The sequence below is a fragment of the Carassius carassius genome, chromosome 38, assembly GCF_963082965.1.
Source record: "Carassius carassius chromosome 38, fCarCar2.1, whole genome shotgun sequence".
Lineage (NCBI taxonomy): Eukaryota > Metazoa > Chordata > Actinopteri > Cypriniformes > Cyprinidae > Carassius > Carassius carassius.
Genome location: NC_081792.1, coordinates 18,201,020 through 18,219,745, shown reverse-complemented (window position 1 = coordinate 18,219,745; position 18,726 = coordinate 18,201,020). Strand labels below are relative to the sequence as shown.

The 18,726-nt window shown below is 37.9% G+C and overlaps 1 protein-coding gene across 7 annotated transcripts in view; it reads left to right on the top strand.

Moving 5' to 3' along the window:
* The first annotated feature begins 3,729 nt into the window (after positions 1–3,729).
* Positions 3,730–18,726, top strand: part of LOC132119458 (plasma membrane calcium-transporting ATPase 2-like) — an 82,197-nt gene continuing 67,200 nt past the window's right edge. For 3 of the 7 annotated variants that reach the window (XM_059529446.1, XM_059529445.1, XM_059529444.1), the window contains exon 1: positions 3,730–4,390. The gene's annotated coding sequence lies outside the window, so the exon portion shown is untranslated. Of the gene's footprint in view, positions 4,391–4,533; positions 4,557–4,941; positions 5,085–18,726 lie in introns of those variants that run through there. The other 4 variants (XM_059529443.1, XM_059529440.1, XM_059529442.1 and 1 more) reach the window with 3 other exon arrangements.

Sequence of the window (18,726 nt, the reverse complement as noted above, 5' to 3'; positions counted from 1 at the left end):
GAATACAAATGTCAATATTTAAATGAAAAAAAGTGCAGAGATTATAAATCCTATCTATGTGTCTACAGTATGTTTACATTATGTAAACCCATTCAGTATGTACTAAGTGCTGTTGAGAGTGATTTGATGGAAACTTCAGCTGATCTAAAACTATCACAGATACATTAGGAAAGATCAGCTAAATGGCTACAATTGTCCTGCAGAAAGATAAAGAAAGATTTAAAGTTACTTGAAACCTAAGGAAAGAGTTTTTTAGAAAACATTTTCAAAGCTAAGCTTTTTAGTTTTTCTTGGCAGCTTTCTTCAGTAGGGTGCCAGCTATAGTGAGACAAATCATGCCACAGACTGTGTGTGCATATCGGAGGCAAAACCCTTACACCCAAGAGCCCTGTTTTCTGAAGACTCCCTCTAGAGAAATTCATAAATAATAAAACAAACTACAGTGCTTTTGCACTGACAGATAAACAGTGTGCCTTCTTTCTGCAATCATCCTCATAGCTGACTCTGTGCATGTGAATTCTAACCCACTGACAAAATTTCTCAATAGTCAATAGCGTGATCCTTGATTTTCTTTTCATCCTATCTATTGGTTTATTGAAACATACTTTAAAACATAAAGTTTTGGGGGGATGTAAAGTGAAAACAATCAGGAATAACTGTCAAATAAAAAGTCTATTATAATTTTTGGATTTTGCATTGTCATTTATTATTATTATTGTTATTTCTTATATAATATAAATACAATAAATATATTTTAGCAAAATTACTTTACGGATGATTAATCTTTGAAAAACAATTGTCCATTAAATAAAAATGCTGGAACCCACAAACAGAATAATGAATGAATACATACATTAATGCATACATAAAAACAGATTACATAATAGAGAGGACACCTGCAGACCCTCCTGACTGTGTGGCAAGGTCAGTAAGTCTCTTTAAATATTAGAACATTTGATTTTGTGACAAGGCAATGCAAATTTTTGTTGTAAAATGTCATGTCATGTTGTGAAAAACAGATTTGAAAACCTTTTTTTGTTTTTGTTTGTAACAAAACAGATTGTGGTCATTCCCGTCTATTTAGGAAGTACAGAAAATATTTAGCATGAATATTAGGTACATTATAAAAGGTACATTACAAATAACTTAATTCAATAATATATATATATAATATAATATAATATATATATAATTTTAGATTATTGAACTATTGCAATAAACCTACAGCAGTAAAAAGCACATCACAGTAGAAAATACAGTGTTCATTTCAACTTCTTTGGATTTTATGTTCTCCTGATCAGTACTTATGACACCGCAGCCCATTTTCTTTCTCAAATTTTTGCCAAAATTAGAATGTAAAGGCAATATTTGAACACACAAAGGAAAACTACAATTGAGAAAAGCCTTTAAAGCTTCAGGCAGACATCTCATTTCCTCTTGTCTCTGGATGGGCTGCATGCTTACTCTTAAGCTTACGCTTACTTTTTTTGCAATTCTGGGACTCCCATAGCTTCAGCAGATCATAACAAACACAAACTCAGTACTTTTATTTTCATATTTTGAATACTTCTAAATCTACTAAGACATTTTTTGAAGCTCTAATCAACACGTTTGTCCTTTGGTGCATCATTGAGTCATTTGTGTGCTTTAATAGCGCAAGCAAAAGCAGGCTGTTGATTTGAGAGCTCTGTTTAAAAGACTCCATTATAGAGATGATTATCATTACTATAACAGAGTGAGGGCTGTTTGTCTTAATTGTTTAGTAAATTGACCTTGCAGAGCTGGTTCATGAGACCTAAAAGAGGCAAGGCTATTTTTTATGGCACAGCTGAGATGAACAATAAGGTTTGAATGAATCATCTTTCAGCCCATTAGCAATGAAGTTTCATACATCATAAGAAAGCATTGCATTTGTCACTTTAAAGAACATTTTTGACCATCTGTGCAATGTGGCTGTACTGTAGCACTCATACATCATCATCCATCCCATGTGTGTTTGGTAGGAGGACAATCAGCGGTTTATTCTTGGCTGCCAGCTGCATTCTCCAACCTTCTGCCATCTACTGCTGCCACAACACACTTGTATCAAATGTAAATATGCCATTCTGAAATCAGATCTATGAGTTATAGGAGCAAAAATGTCCTTTGAGATGTTCCCCTATGCTTCACACCATACATGTTGAGTTTCTGCTTTCCAAGGGGAACATTTGTGTATTGGGAGCCTACACTCTTAATGTAGTTCTTCAGATCTGTTGACACCCTGCCTATGTAAATACTGGTATGTAAAATAGACTTGAGCATGGACGTGAAGTGTAGACGAACAAATAACAGAAAACCAAATACAGCAGATGATTATTGGAAAGGAAGGAACACTGATATTTTTTGCAACATTCTATTCTGCCTGTGAACTTTTAAGTGGTACCTCAAGATGCAAGGAGAAGAAGATTACAACATGAAGTTTTAGTTCTCCTAAGCATCTAAATAAATGATGACTTTGCACAGTGTTACAAGCCTGATGTTGCAATATCATCAGCCGTGGGGATCTAATCTTTTTAAATGATCACATATGTCTGTGCACCAATGCAACATTTCGACCTCTTGGTTTTCATCAGGACTGAGTGAAGTTTTACCCTTTTCAATCTATGTTGGTTGCATTGTGCCCTATACATGATATAGCTGACATGGATCTAAATTTCATAGTCAAGCATCTATGTGACATTCAGGAGAGTATATCTTCCCTGTCCTATCTTGCTGCTTCAATTCCTTTCTGCTGTTAAGCATTAATAAAAGATTCTTAGCACTTTCATCTCAGAAAGATGAAGGGTTTTTTTTAAACAGTCTTACAGCTTTTCTAAACTAAACGGTGCCAATCGCACTATAATTGTGAAACTCATAAGGCCCCAGCCTCATTATATAAATGCTACATTTACAGAACTGTCCAAGGAATAAAAACATCTATGAATCTCAAAAGACATGGTGCAGTCACCCTTTCAAGAGTATGCAATAATGACAGAATTATAGGTAACCATGGCTACCAAACAGTAATGGGCCACCTGTGGGCTACTGGTTTAAGTGAGGAAGCCAGCATGAGCTTAGTTTCAAAACACTGATAAGATTGCATGTCTGGCTATTATATAAATGCTGTTTGTTCACCACTATGTAGGCCTATTTGATTACAGTTCTCTTGTATCATGTTACAATTTTCAGTTATCATGCCCTTGGTTAAAAAAAAAATTCCCTGGTGTGACATGTGAGATCTTAGTTTTCAATCCCTCCCATCCTCATTTTGAAACAGGTAGTTTGAGCAGTTGCCAAATAGGTATCTCCAATGTCCAAAACCATGTTGAAGTAAAACGACAAAAATCCTAAATTTGATGTTATTCATAAACACAAAACCGCTATACAAATCGAAATAATATAAAATTAAATAAAAGTTGCTGGCTGGAAAATGCTAAATCTCTTCTGATTTTCAGGACTACAAAATAAAAAGCTCTCGACACCGCTGGCTTTATGAGTAAAATCAGGTTCTTTTCAAACCATCTGTAAGTATTTTAATCGTGTAAAAGTATCTCTGCTCCAAACAGTGTCGCGCCACTGCGTCCAAGTTACATTTCTGGCTTTATAATTTACACTGTTTAGCAACTCGAGCTGTTGGGAGTTCCAGTATCTGACCATTCATTTGCTTCAATGTTCCTTATGATCCACCTTAAACGACTGATCCCACACAAGTCCCTCCCTCTCCGCCGAAGCTCTCCCAGCCCTCAGACGAATCTCTCTATCTTCCCTCTTTCGATTTCCAGCCACGGCAACCAGTGATTTAAGCTGTCTATTTCGTTGCGCGAAAAAGGTTGCGTTTGTCCGCGCTTTTCCCGGCGGGTAAACGGGAGGAAAACAAATAGAGCAGTTAATACATAGAAAACAAGACTGAAAACCAAAAAAAAAAAAACTTGGATCTGTTGCGTTAGCGTTCCGTAACCAAAGCGGAAAATACCTCAATCTCGCTTGTGATTATTTCCTCTTTTCTCTGGACGAGAAAAGGCTGTTGCATTGGGTTCGAGCAGACGGGCTTTCTTACTTCTCAGAGGCGTGATATAAAACGTTTTTAGCCTAAACGCGGCAGTCACACATTTTGCACGTAGGAAAAGCGACTAATTCCATTCTGCTTGTTGACTGGCATCAATTCTAAAGTTAGTTTCCAGATGCAGAGTAAACAAACACGGCTTGCAAGCGAAAAAAAGACATTGCCTATCCGTGCAAGCGTTTACTTGGAGACCTTTTGTGTGTTTCTTCATTAAGAGTTTTGAGGAGAAGGCTTGTTTTTGATGCACTGAATGAGAAAGAACATCCAATGTGCGGCTTTCACCTCTTCTGACAACCCTTCAGACCCAAGGTAGTTTTTTTTTTCTGTTTTATTCTACTAATTTCCTTCCCTTTGATTGTCCTATCCACAGGTGTGCGCGTGCATGTTCCATCTTGTTCCTCAGAGACGCTTATCGTATTTGCTCACGAGACCTGTTTTTGCCTGTTGCAAGTAATCATTTCTGTACAGCTTTAAAGTGAGCAATTGAATTGTTTGCAGATATTAAACTAGTTTAACTGTGAAAATTGCTTGTTTGTGTGTATTCCATTAGCGTGTCAATTTCATGTGAACGCTACGCGTATCGTTCTTGATTTTATTTATCTATGTAGGCTATTAGCGTATTTTAGTGACATTTCATAATTTTTGTCAGTGCAGTCATTACGTTGAGTTCTGCACGTTATGCACTACTGGCTAATAGGGTCTTTTTTTAATGGGCAGAAATAAACGGGTGCATTTCATGTGAAGAGCAAAGAGGCTGCTGATTGATAAAGAGGTAACCAGTCAATCCCTCTGACGTCACCAACCTGGGTAACGTCCACCGCGCCTCTCTCGCGCCTCTCTCTGGGTGTGTCCTCGTGCTATTGCGTCGAAAGGGAAACCCTGCAATTTGTTCTCCGTGAAGAGCTTCGATTCTCTTTCCTGTGAGGAGAAAAAAACCTACCCAGTTGAGTCAGAAAGAGAAGAACATGAGGCAAATAGGCTTTCTGGTTTGTGTGATGTTAAAGTAAGTTACGAATGTTTGCATATCGTTATCGTTTGTGATATCGACGGTTTGAAGATCTCCGGGTGTCTTGTGATCGTTAGCCTCAGCAGCCCGAGGAGATGATAAAACGGTGACATTAATCGTGACAAATGGCTTTAAAATATCAAATTACGTTATAAACCCCCCTCCCCCCATTACATCCATTTTTAATATTAAAGAGGATGTCATTCTGGCAAACATCCTTTGTGTTTCACAGAACAAAAAAAAAATCGTCAAACAGGTTTAACACAACATTAGCGTAAAATTATTTCATTTTTGAATTAACTATTTGTCGTTTAAGCTGATATTGTACATTTTGTGTAACGTACATGGTAACTTACTCTCGTGAAGGCCACTTCAGGACTCCTGACCCTCAAAAGGTCAGGTTATGTTGATTGTTTTTAAGTTTAAACTTGTTTTTCCCTCTGGCTAAAATGTTATCTTGATGTTTTGGAAGGCAGATAACGTTAGTACTGTGAGACAAATCATAGCAGGTTAGTTTGTTTATCATGTCACATTCACAAAGTCTACTTGTGTGTAAACTGGAAAGCCACTTTATTGTTATACGGCCCACAGGGGATGTTCACAAGCGAATCTTTTGCGTGTGTGAGGTGAATATAGGAGAGATGTTTCGTAAGCCCTCAAAATAATCAAGAGAAAGGTCAGTCCTTCCTTGAGAGATATGGTGTGATCACATTTAAGCCTATCCCTGCAGACCATAATCCAGGAGAATCCATCCCATGCTTGAAGTATTGTTATTTATCAAATAAGAGTGATTGAAACTCACTTAGATCACTGTGTCATCATGTGTAAATGTGGGAGTGTTGTGTGTTTGCACAAATACAGTTTGTGTTTCAGGGGAATTTATTAGTAATTAGTAAATATTTTTCTCGAGGACATTAGTAAGCAGATATCACAGCCGAACAACCACTTGTGTATGCGTTCATGTGTGTGGGTGTAATTGTGCATGTTTTAAACTTTACATAACCTGTAGGGCGGGGGTGTTTGGAGCTATCAAGAAGTTTTCTTAAGTTATAACTTCAGCCGACTGATGCAATTAATTGTTGTACATGTAACATTATGTTTACCCTGCAGAGCATCTGTTCCCTCTAATAAGGGGAGAATTGTACTGTTCAGTAGGGCTGTCGCGATAACCGCAATATTGTAATACCGCGCTATTGACAAGCAAACCGCAGAGGAAAGATAGCAACCGCGGCAACCGCAGTGTTCAGTTTTTTTTTTTTATGAGGCTGTGGCCGCCTTGTTTTTTTTCTCAATTTGTCACTGTGCATTCAATGTTACATAAATTTATGATACAATATGGTTACGACTGTAATTTTTCGCGAGCCTTTGTAGCTTTATGGTGCTTCGTTTGTTTTGAATAGGCCGGCTGAAACGATGAGAGACGCTCGATCTTGTCCCAAAACCTAATGTCACGTCGCCAGTTTGGTAACATTTTGGCTTTCAACCCAATGAAAAGGGCGAGCCAGCGAATATAGATGAGCCGATATGCAAAATTTGCTGCAAAAAGGTTCCTGTGACGTGGCAATACATCTAATTTGAGGACATCGGGACATTCTAAAACGCTTAGTGAAAAACGCTTAACGTGGTTTAATGTACCAATACAGTGATATTAACAGACCAAACTCACTAAACATCATACTAATAAAGTATATTATCTACAAAAAAAAATCATTTGATCCCTGAATATGAATTCAACGCGTTTAATAACACGTTAAGCCTTTTCCTCCCATAGAAAACCATCATAAGGCTTAACGTGTTATTAAACGACTTGCATTCATATTCAGGGATCAACAGGTTTTTTTATACATCGTATACTACTTTATTAGTATAATGTTTAGTGAGTTTGGTTTTTAAAAATCACTGTCTTTGTATATTAAGCGTTTTCTTATAACGGTTTTCTATGGGAGGAAAAGGCTTAACGTGTTATTAAACGAGTTGCATTCATATTCAGGGCTCATCTGTTTTTTTTTTAGATAGTATACTTTATTAGTATGATTTTTAGTAAGTTTGGTCTCTTAATATCACTGTCTTAGTACATTAAGCCATGTTAAGCGTTTAGAGTGTCCCCTGTCATCCAGCGCAGCTGCCCCCTCAAACATCAGATCGAGAGCAACATCAAAAAGAACAGCTGAGACCGGCCGACAGTTAAGAGTAGCTGAAGCCTTTGCGAAATCTGTAAAATACAGCCGTGAAAGTAACAGGCATACCTGCTGAAGTCACGGACAACCTCCGCGTCAGTGCCCATACCCAAGAGAGCGTGAGCAGATAACGAGCTCACACACGCTATCTGCTTGAGGAGTGCATCAACTCCAGCGCAAATTCACTGTCCTGGTGTGCCAGTGGCGGCGCGATAATCAGTCTAGATTTCCGCTGCTGTCCAAAGTCGCGAGCAAATACGTTTAATACATGTTAGAACTCTTTGATTTCTAAAAAAAAATTTATTGGAAAACGCATGTTCTTGTTGCTGTTTGGCATTTAACAATAAACAAAAATGTTTTAAAACGTGTCTCTCTGTCAGTTAAAAAAGCAACAATATATGCTACATAACTCAACGATAGAGCTTTGTATGCAGCAAAATCAGGATAAATTATGTAAAAAAAAAAAAAAACGGTGGTAATACCGCATATCGCGCTATTGAGCCACCTATAATAACCGCAGGGGAAATTTCTTAACCGCGACAGCCCTACTGTTCAGCCTCCCTCCTCAGACATGGACACTGGTGCGCAACGACTAATTTGACTGTCGTTTAAACGTAAGTTTTGTAATCCAACTAGTCGACTAGTCTAAAAGCAAGAAACCCCCCAAAATATGGTAAAAAATAATAATAAAAAACCTTTGTGCATACATATTTGTATATAATAGCCTACATTTGAAATAATTATTCTATGAATCAAACTGTCAAATCCCTCAATGAATTCCGCGAAAAATAGGTCATAATTATGCCATAGTCTACACTTGCCTCATGTTATCATTTAATTTTAGGCGGTTGTGAAAAAAAAGAGCACACACACACAACGTCAGCCAATGCTTATTATTAAAATAAACTGGGGAAAAATGCAGAACATGGAACAGATTTCTACATCTTCTTATAATGTTAGCCAACATATTAAAACACAAATAAAAAACGATAGGAAATTTTATCAAGGAATGGCATTAAAACGGCTTTTAAAAACATACTTCATCATGTAGGCTATATCATCTTAAAACAAAACGAACAAAAAGAAAGACAGGACTGAAAAAAGTGCTCTGCGGGAACCGAAGTCGCAGGCATGCAGACGAGCGGTGCCATTGAATTTTGAACAAAGGTGCTGAGGGGGTGCTAGATCACTGACAGGGAGCTGGGCAAATCAGTGCTCCACACTCATTCTTCCCACTGGTTGGTCTTTTGCAAATAAATGTTCATGAGCACATTTTTTTTTGTAAAGTTTTTTTTGTTTTTTTTTTGCGCTACAACACGCTATATGTAAACTATATTATTTGTTGTATTTTCTTGGCAAAATAATGGAGTTGAGACACGCATGACAATCGCATGCGCTTAATTGTGCAACCCTAACCCCAAGCGAAGCAGTGCCTTTGAAGGCAGTACTTTAACATTATTAGATAAATGAGCCTTTTTATAATATTCTGTTATACTGGTGCTGTTTCTTATAATTCAGTGAGAGAAACTGGCCTTAGCTCAATGAGACGGCAGCCTTCCTGACTTTATCAGAATGATAGCGCTGTTCCTGCAGCCCACGCCGCAATGGCAGTTACATAACGATCACTGATGTCAACTGTTAGAGTCAATCGACAGGTCCCACGTTCAACCTCCACTGATGGCCTTGTACTGTGGGCCATGGTGGGCGGCATGGAGCCTGGGTGGAAGATTGAATTAAAAAAAAAAAAAAAAAAAAAAGAACATGACAACAATGACAAAGACTTGTAAAGAAAATTCCCAATCAGGGCAGCTTACAGAGATTGCATTCATTGTTGTGTCGTTTTGAAATGCATCATGTTTCCACTTGTGACACATTTAAGGAAGAGAATGAACAGGGTATTAGTCTGAGGTATAGTGGTAGTCATCATCAGCCACAGATGAGCAAGAGCCTCAGATGTAACATTATTCAAGGGCAAATGAACCTGCCAAAGGTACTTTGTGTACAGTTTCTAATTACAGGCCCGAAACTGATGTGAGAACTGTCGTTATTTGTTCATTATTATCGGCCCATATTTAATTCAAATGGTATTGACAGGGAGATTCACTTCCTGTGCTGGCCGTGTTGAAATCAAAGCTGCTAACGAACAGAAAACAGTGAAACAAGCATGGACCTATCCACTGTCAAAAACACCATTCTTCAAGATTTAGCAACCTTGTCAAAGGTTTAATCTCAATGAGGAATATGTCTCTGGCATTTTCTGACCAACCCCCATTCATTGGAAAGATGAAAGCTGTCAGATGCCCTTGTGATGCAGTGAGAATAAGATACGGATGAAGAGATAGAAGTAGGGTGAAAGGGATTAATGTCTACGACAGTGTGACGGACCCATTAAACAGATACACTTAGATTCCTAATTAAATGTTTTAAAAGACAAGGGTGAGGGAGCGCTCAATTACTGAACTGATTGAGGGTATTTGGAATAAACAGTCTTGCAGGTTGGTTACAGCACACAATCAGCAACGCATCGCAAATAGCCTTTTTGACTTTTACTTATGTATTTACATAAGGGAAATATTAAAACTTGTCGAGTTGCGAAATGGTAAGTATTTGTGATGATATAACCATCTCCACTGCGAGTAAATCAATCGCATATGTGACTATATGTTCACTCTGGGCGATTAAATGATGTCCAATATTAGCCAATGTCTAATTTTTTTTTCTTTTTCTTGCTAGTGTGTAAGTTGGAGGCAGAGTATAAGTTTAGCACAGATATATTTTAGAGAGGCCGATTCCGATTATTTATTTTTTTTGTTAGTGTGATCTGCCGATACCAATTTTTGCTGATTCCAATTTTTTTTTTCTTAGAACTGTAATTGACAGCATATGCTAACAAAAATCTACTTTTCTTCAACGTTAAGTTTTATTTTCATAAAAACAGAAAAAGGCAGTAATAAGAACAAATAAAAAAATTGCAAACAACTGCACAAATAAATGCAATAGAATAAAGAGATCTATGAAACAAAGTTTTTCAGGTTAAGTAAGTTTTTGCTCCGGTAAGAAATACTACAGAAATTAAATTAATCAAATGACATTTTTTTATCCAATTTCATTTCTGTAGTCTTCATTTGTAAAAATTCAATACAAATGATTGCATACCATTTAAAATTATAAAACATATTGTCAAGAGCAGAAAGTGATTTTCTTTGTCTTTTGTTCTTTGATTAATGTGACAGACAGCAGCAGGAATATTGGACAGCGTTCCCTTTAAGAGTTTATCCACGGACCCAATATACTGTTACACAACATAAGTTCTCTTTTTCAACTATTTAACATTCCAAAACTGACTGTTTAACTCCATACTCGCCAAAACGGTCATTTAGACATAATTTTGAATGTATTTGAACGTTTTGGCGTAGTTAGCCGCTCATTATGGTATTTGTGGCTCACAACTATTTGAGACTGAGCATGGCTTGTGGGCTCCACTAATATAGCTCAGTGGTGGCGCACGCGCTTTTAGTGTAAACGTGAAACCTGTGGGAATGAATAAATTAATGCGCAGTACAAGTAAATGAGATGTGTGTGTGTGTGTGTGTGTGAGAGAGAGATAGAGAGAGGTCATTGGAGAGAAGAGAGTAAGAATGGGCAGCTGACGTTATTGCCTGTGCCGCTGGTAACAAAACGGATCAGCTTGAAATGGAAAAAAGTGACACTGATCAGTCACCGAGGCCAATCATGGGGAAATCGGCCAATTCTGCCGATAGGGCTGTCACTTTTGAGAAAAATCAAATTCGAACGGATATCTAATATCATGCAATGTATTCGAATATATTTGAATATATACGTACCCCCCCCCCCCCGCCCATAAAACAAAAAAAAACGGATTTTTTTTTTTTTTACTTAATGTTTGAAACAGCAAGTTATCAACTAAGAATATCAACTTACATGAAGTGCCACTATGCATATCCCACAACATTAGGCTAAATGAAAAAAAATAAATAAAAAAGATTCAGAACAGGCACAAACAATAACGTGACAACTTAAACAGCAGCAGGAGTAAGGCATATAGCCTAGTCTAATTCATTTCTTAATATTGTTAAGATATTGATATTTTATTTATAGTTCGATTAACCACATCAACTCTGGGGACCCACCGGTGGGTCCAATATTGCATATGCCTAATTCTCAAAAAATCAAAATAACAGCTCAAGTGGTTAAGGATATTTCACGTCATGTTCGAATGCATATTCGAATATTGAATAAAAAGTGACAGCCCTACTGGCCGATAGGTCGGTGCATCTCAGTTCAGTTAAAATGAATAATTTGCATTCATCATTATTATAATGTTTGACTGACTGATGTTAAAGGGGTCATATGATGCTTTTTTTTAAAGATCATTACAAACAAGAAGATTACAAACAAATATATCAAAGTCTAAAACAAGTACTGAATGCTGATTAAGAAACCTCTTACTGAATGTCTGTTGATTGTGTTGTTTGTATTGTAGAACTATACAGTTGTTGCCTTTAATTTCACATGGTTATTCTATTGTAGTTTCAACCCAATTCAAATACAAAAGCTAAATACTGATGTCTGTACCATCCATGTTTGTATTAAATGTAGTCTGCTTACTGTGCAGTTACTGCCGTCAATTTCATATGGTTATGGTTATTGTTTTCAATAGCTAAAAGCCAGTTAAGCCAATTAAATAACAAATAAACATCTTGTTTATGCACACTTTCCTTTCTTGTTTGTTGCCTAAAGAAAAAAAAAAATCGGTATCGGAATCGAGCAGTTTGCTTGTAAAAAATCGGTATCGGAATCGGCCATGAAAAATCATGATCGTGCATCCCTAATTTTGTCTTCTTGATCTCATGCTATTTCTTATGATGGATGCAAAATACTCTTTCATGCCTTTTAACCGCCTGCCAGAGATGTATATCGCCACGTCATGTTTCTCACAGAGATGAAATAGCTTGTTTGGTTAGTGAAAGAGGATGTGGCATAGACACATTGTTCTTTTCAGTGTTTACAGAAGACATTTTCTTTTGAAACCTTTTTGTTTTACACATCGATGACAGGTAATCTTCTCAGTAACAGGTTTTTTTTCTCCAAAATTCAGCTGTAATTTTTTTTTTTTTTTTTGATTAGCTACTTTTTGCTTGTGGTATTTGGGGATGTTTTGCATCCATCTTAGCTCTATCATGGACTGAAACTGTTGTGATGTTGGTTCCATTCAGTGTGACACACATGAATATGGAGGTTGTGGAAAGCACAGGGAAGGTAAAATGGGTCAAAAATGCACAAGTTTCCAAAACCCACACACTTGCTCTCCACACAATAACTCTTCAGTATTCAAGACAGGCTGTAGTAAGAAATGAAATGGTACCATGTGAGGCCCAAGTCAGAGACGACTGGAAGAAGGAGCCTTTGTAGATCGCCTTCTCCTTCCCAACTTTTTCCACTGCTGCATAAAGCTGACTGTTTATTTGGTTTCTGTGTGACAAGCAGCATAGGAGATTGTGGTAAGATACGCCTAGTGTTGGACAAGAATATATGTATTTCTTTTTTTCAGTCTTCATCACCACTAAAACAAGGGGTTTTACAAGAAATTCCATTACCACATTTTAAAAAATGCCCCATTATGGTTCCAAAATGTTCAGTGTTTGTGAAGTTGCTAAGTTGCTTAATGGTCAGACTTGTAAGGTCTGTATATGCTAGCATATTGTGACATGCTTTTGTGCAAGGGGAGCATCTCAGGAGAATGCACCCTGTTCTCAGCCAGATTTCCAGATTTCAGCCAAGTTTCAACCAGACATCTGAGCAACTGAGAGGTTAGCTCCACTGAATTTGTGGAACCATTTACAATTCATTTTAGTGCAAATTATAAATGTTTCATGTAGCTTGGAGTTTAATTTTATGCAGCAGTGTAACAGACTGTCTGACAGAAGATGGACTGCTTTGAATTGAATTTCCTACAGGGTCATTAGCTGACATTGGGTGTGCCTTATGTGGTCAAGCCTCTTATCAGCCAATCTCCCTGTAGATGTCAAAGACAAACCGTAAGATGGATGGGAGCTCACAGGCTGCAGCTGGCCTTCAACTGAACAAGCTTAAAGTCTTTTGGAAGCTCCCTGTGGCTCAATCACAAGTATTGATGGAGCGAAAGAGACAACAGATCAGATGTGGCAACTGTTGACCACCTCTCTCTTTTAGGCGCCACTAGAGTGCATCTCCTCATGACACAGCAGAGGGCCTTTACTATATCAAAACAGACCAGACTTTCTTTGATAGCCATTGTGAAACTTTTTAGTTGCTAAACCATAACATCAAGCTGTCCTTTTAATTAAAGGCAAGCAGTGCTACTAAAAATGTGTACGCTATCATAAATGTAAAAAGATAAGACATTTCATATACAGCAAATTCAAGAATATCAGTGATTTTTTGGTAAGGCAGACATTGAAAAACCTTGACCCTGCTGTTGAAAATAATTAACCACAGTATTTGGAAAATAAACCGCAACATATTTTTTTAATAATGTGGTTTGTTGAGGAGATATGTGCTACTTTTCTAAGCAATTGAATATAACTGATCAAGGACCTCTCAGATTTTCTTCAGAAAGTCTAAGAATCTAATAAGTTACTGTAGCCGTAATATACCGCTGCTTGGGGTTGTATTGTCAGAACAAAATTTTCATTCTTGACAGTTTGTAAGACCATCCACAGGAGGAATGATCCTCAGAGGAAAAGATCATCTTAAGATCCGAAGCTGTCATGGTGTTAAAAATCTCATAAAGTGGCATGGTTTTTTGCAGTTGTGTGTCTGGTGTCGGGTTTGCGTTTTGGGTGGTGTCCATTGAGAGCAAGACTCAAGCATTTCTATGTAGATAGGCCCATTGAACTGAACAAAAGACAGAAGTCACAAGGGTGTGTGTCTGTCTGTGAGTTTCTCAGCCATTGACATTTGCTTTAAAAAGACTCTGTCGTTTGTCTAATAATTTGTAACATAAAAAGGAGCCTCGGCAGGAGCTGCCTAGTCAGTGAAGATAACCCTAAAAAGATTCCTGTATGTACAGATAGTTTTCCCCTCCAGAGCAGAATGGGCCTTAGAAGAATAGAATGTGACATCTGTAGACATTGTCAAGACTCCATCCATCTATCTCTGCCCAAACAGACATGCTGAATTCAAAAAGCTTTGCAGAGGAAAACTGGAAGGCAGGGAGGGTGGAAGGAGAGCAGAGATGTGTGTGTTTGGGTGTGGGTTTGGGGGGTGGTTTCAGACAAGACCACATGACATTCATTCCAGTTATTGGCATAACTGTTGATGTGAACTGAGTCACATTGATTGAACAGACAAATACTTGGTAGTGTTGCAATGCGTTTAGACGTTTTACTGGTGGTATAATTTTCACAAGCTGCAGTGGTCTTCAAACTTGGTATGTGTTGAGAGAGGGCATGTTAAGCTAGTGGACGAGTAAGAAAAGGGCACATAGATGAAGGAAGAGAATCTGAAACACCGCTTTCGGGCTTGCATGTCACATGTTATGGCCGGGCAGGCGTTGTTTCTTCATTGCCATCACAGAGAGAGGAAACTGCTGAGGTGTTACAAATGGAATATTTTAGTTCTTGAAAAACTCCATGGAGCGTCATAATTAAGATACTGCACAATATTTTTCCATGATTCATAGCAATTTTTTTTGTGATAGTGAATGTTTTTTGCAGTATCTGCATTATTGTTGCTTTAGGACAGTTTTGGTCATTCAGGATTAGCAGTCAACTGCTATAATGTGCTGTGCCTGTAGAGAACCGCTGATATTGTAGCACCGACTCTTATGAAGCAATTTTGCCCATTAGTGGGATGCGTTTATGAACGTCGCATCAGTGCCTTCATTAAAAAACATTATTATTCTACATTAAGTGATTATAATGACTCTGGGATTTGTTCAGCAGTGTTTCAATCATAACCAGCAAGTTACATTGGACTGCAATTAGTGGAAAAATGTCTGTAATTTCTGGTCTGATTTTTGTTTACTCCACTGTTCATGTTCATTGCTAAATGGTAGTGATTTTGTTTGCTTTATTTTCACAAGTCAAGTTATTTCACTGAATAACTTATTTCATTGAATAGCATTTATATCGAGTCGCAGATTACCTGAGGTTAGTAGGCAGATTGTGTTCTCTGGCAAGGGCCATTAGAATGGTTATAACTAGGGTTGGGCCCGATAGACGAGCCATCGTCCATGGTTGATGAACATCACAATGTCAAGTTGGCGTCTTGAGATACCATACACCCCGCAATCTGCTGCATCCCAGTACCGTGTTCTGAAAGAAAATTACATGTATACAGAACCCCTAAAAGTAGACAAGTAGACATTTGCCATCACACATACTTTGTTTATACTATGGAGTGGCAGTACTTACCAAACTGTTAGTTATATACTTGGAAAAGTCACATAATTTAATATAATCTTAAAACACTATAGGCATTTCACAGTAAACATTAGGGCTGCACAATAAATCGCGTTTATCACATGCATCTCATCAGTAAAGCTGATTCTGTGATTAGTAGTGAATCTCCAGCACATGCTTTCAGATGGAGCGGCATTTACGTGCTAGAGATTTATTACTAATCACAGAACCGGCTTTACTGAAGAGATGCTTATGATAAACGCGATTTACTGTGCAGCCCTAATGTTTACTGTGAAATGCCTATAGTGTTTTAAGATTATATTAAATTGTGACATTTCCAGGTATAAAACTAACACGATTATTTAAAAATGGATGATAAATTATTAAAATTAGCTAAAACAACTAAAAATCCCATATAATTTTAAGTCATTTTGCATGTTGCTGACAACCCCTTTCCCCTAGAGTAAACGCACACTGAGGCATCCGAAATCATTACATAATCATTACTGTACTGTAATTACCTGACTTTACGTGTTGAAGACCACACCCATCTCCTAATAAAAACAGCACAGACCACACAGTGAACACTGCTACTCATTAACACAACTCACAATTAAAAAAAACTGGAACCTCACATCTGATGTTGCATTTCAATGCACTTCACTTCAAAGCTCTCATAGTCGTCACTCAGGTGAGATGGTACAATGTCAAGCTGTTGGGAAAAGTGCCACATTGCGAACTAGGTCATGTTGTTTTATCCTTTTTGGCAAAACACAAGTCATCTGTCAGGACTATTAGCTGGTAGTTTTGAAGAGATTGGCCTTTAACTTGTATCCAAAAAGGATATAAAGTCCAGTGATGTACCGACAGCTCCTGAAGGCTTCACTAAGCTCAGTAAATAGTTGCAGTTCTCATTTCATTATATGCTAAACTTTTGCGCGAGATGTCTTTTATCTCCGTTTCTTGCAGAGGCATGTTGCTTGAGTATGTATGTTCAATTAAGGGATAGCTGAGGAGGTTACACAACATTAGTTGTGGCATTGTTTTTTTTTTTTCAACTGCGGCTCAGCCCTTGCACAACGTGAATGTCAGCATGCATGTTGATTGTTTTTTGTTTAATGAATCTGAAGTTCATCCAGTACATCTATCAGTCAATTTTCTGTAACAAAGTGCACATCAAGAAGGCACACCCTGGATGCAAAGGTCACAAGAGTGACAAGATGTTAATTCAATAAGAGCGATTTATTTTATTTTTTTCCTCCTAATGCCGAGTCTTGGATTGGGTTAAAACTTGTGGAGTGTGTCATGAGCATGGAGGTGGTTGACAAATATGGATTTAGACAAGAAATATAACGCAACTACTTCACCGCCTACATGAGAGCAGGGTGGTGTTTCTTTTCAAATGTATTGAAGTTTCCCTAAAGTCATTTGGAATTTTTCCTTTTCCTTGTTTCTTGTTTATTTTTCCCCTTAGTCTGTAAGGTAGTATTTTACCGCCTTCCTCCTCCTTTCCCGAGCACGTCCTCTTTCTTGTCGGCTGACAGCATGGAATAATTTCTAAATGGAGGCTGGGCCCACACAGTCTTTTGGGAGGGGCTTGAAATGACAGGCATAAGAGAACAGTCGTTTTCTCTGACTGGTACAAGGCTGGATAGAGGAGAGGTAAGAAAGGGGGAAGAGGGAAGGGAGGAGGAAGAGAGAATGAGCTGGTGTGCACTGCAGAAAGTTTTTTTTCAACGATTTAAAAATTCTCACAACAGAACTGCAGTAATTTGCATTTTGTGTTTTGAACTGTTTTGATGAATGGTTTGGAATGGCTTGTGTCTGCTTGCCTTTGCATTCGACTGGTGTCTGGACTGCAAGACAGGGCTGGAATGCCTGGAATTAGATTCATTTCAGTCTTTGGTTGGGGTCTACAAAGCTGAACTCTTACAACAAACATTCTCACGCACTTGTACTTGTATAAATTCCTGTACAATTCCAGACTTGTTGAGTGGCATTCCAGTTGACTATGAGAGAATCCCATGACACAGATGTCAAAACATGCCTGTCTTGTTTAGAAATTGCATGAATGCCACCGTCATTATACTGGTAATTTTAATTAGTTGTACTAGGGCTAATTACAAATGTTTTAGTTTGTACTAAAAAAAAAACGTTTTTTTCTAGAAGTTAAAAGAAGCCCCGTTCATGTTCGGAGGCTATTCCGGTGGATCTCTTTGGATTATGTATTCTTGGGAAATTGCGTTGTATAATGATGACTCATCATTATACAACGCAATATTCTAATGATGCAATCACGAAGCTCGTCATGAGGTCGTCTACAATGCTACAATGCATCGTCTGTGTCAATGTTATGATTGGCCCAGGGTCATTAGAATTTTTAATTTCAATGGCTCTGGATTGGCCCAGAGTAGATGGCACTGTTTCCGCAGAGTCTTAAATTAAGTTGTATCAAATTTAAGGCCTTAAAAAGCCTTTAAGTTGTACAAGAAAGTCTTAATTATGATTTCAAGAGGCCTTTAATTTGGAAATTTAAAGACCAGAATTGCGATTTGGCTGAATGTGACGATTAAACGATTAAAGTGAGGTGTGCTGTGATAGGCCAGCTATCCAGCGTGTCGTGATTGGCCCGAATGCCTCAAGCGTGTGACGCCTCAACATATTGTGATGCCTTGTCCAGCCAGAGCGATATAAACATAAAACCCATTATAAACGTGATATAAACATGATTTCTAGTCGTGTTTTCTTTTGGAAGGCAAAAACAAAGTAACCACATGTGATGACCCTGGGCTGGACTCCACTTCGTCCATGGTGAAAGCTGATTTGGCTATCCACAGTGCAAAGTTAATGTATTTCTTCAGTGACCAGCACGGATCCACCCCAGGCATGATGAAGCAGATATCATTCTCTTTTGGAAGGCCAAACAAAGTAGTTTCGCTTTCACAGTGAAACCCACAGCGTCTATATGACATTGCGGCAGCGGCAATAACAATACTACAATAAGAATAAAAGGTTGCGCTTTTCTTTGCGTGAACATCTGGGCGGCGTTATGCAAAT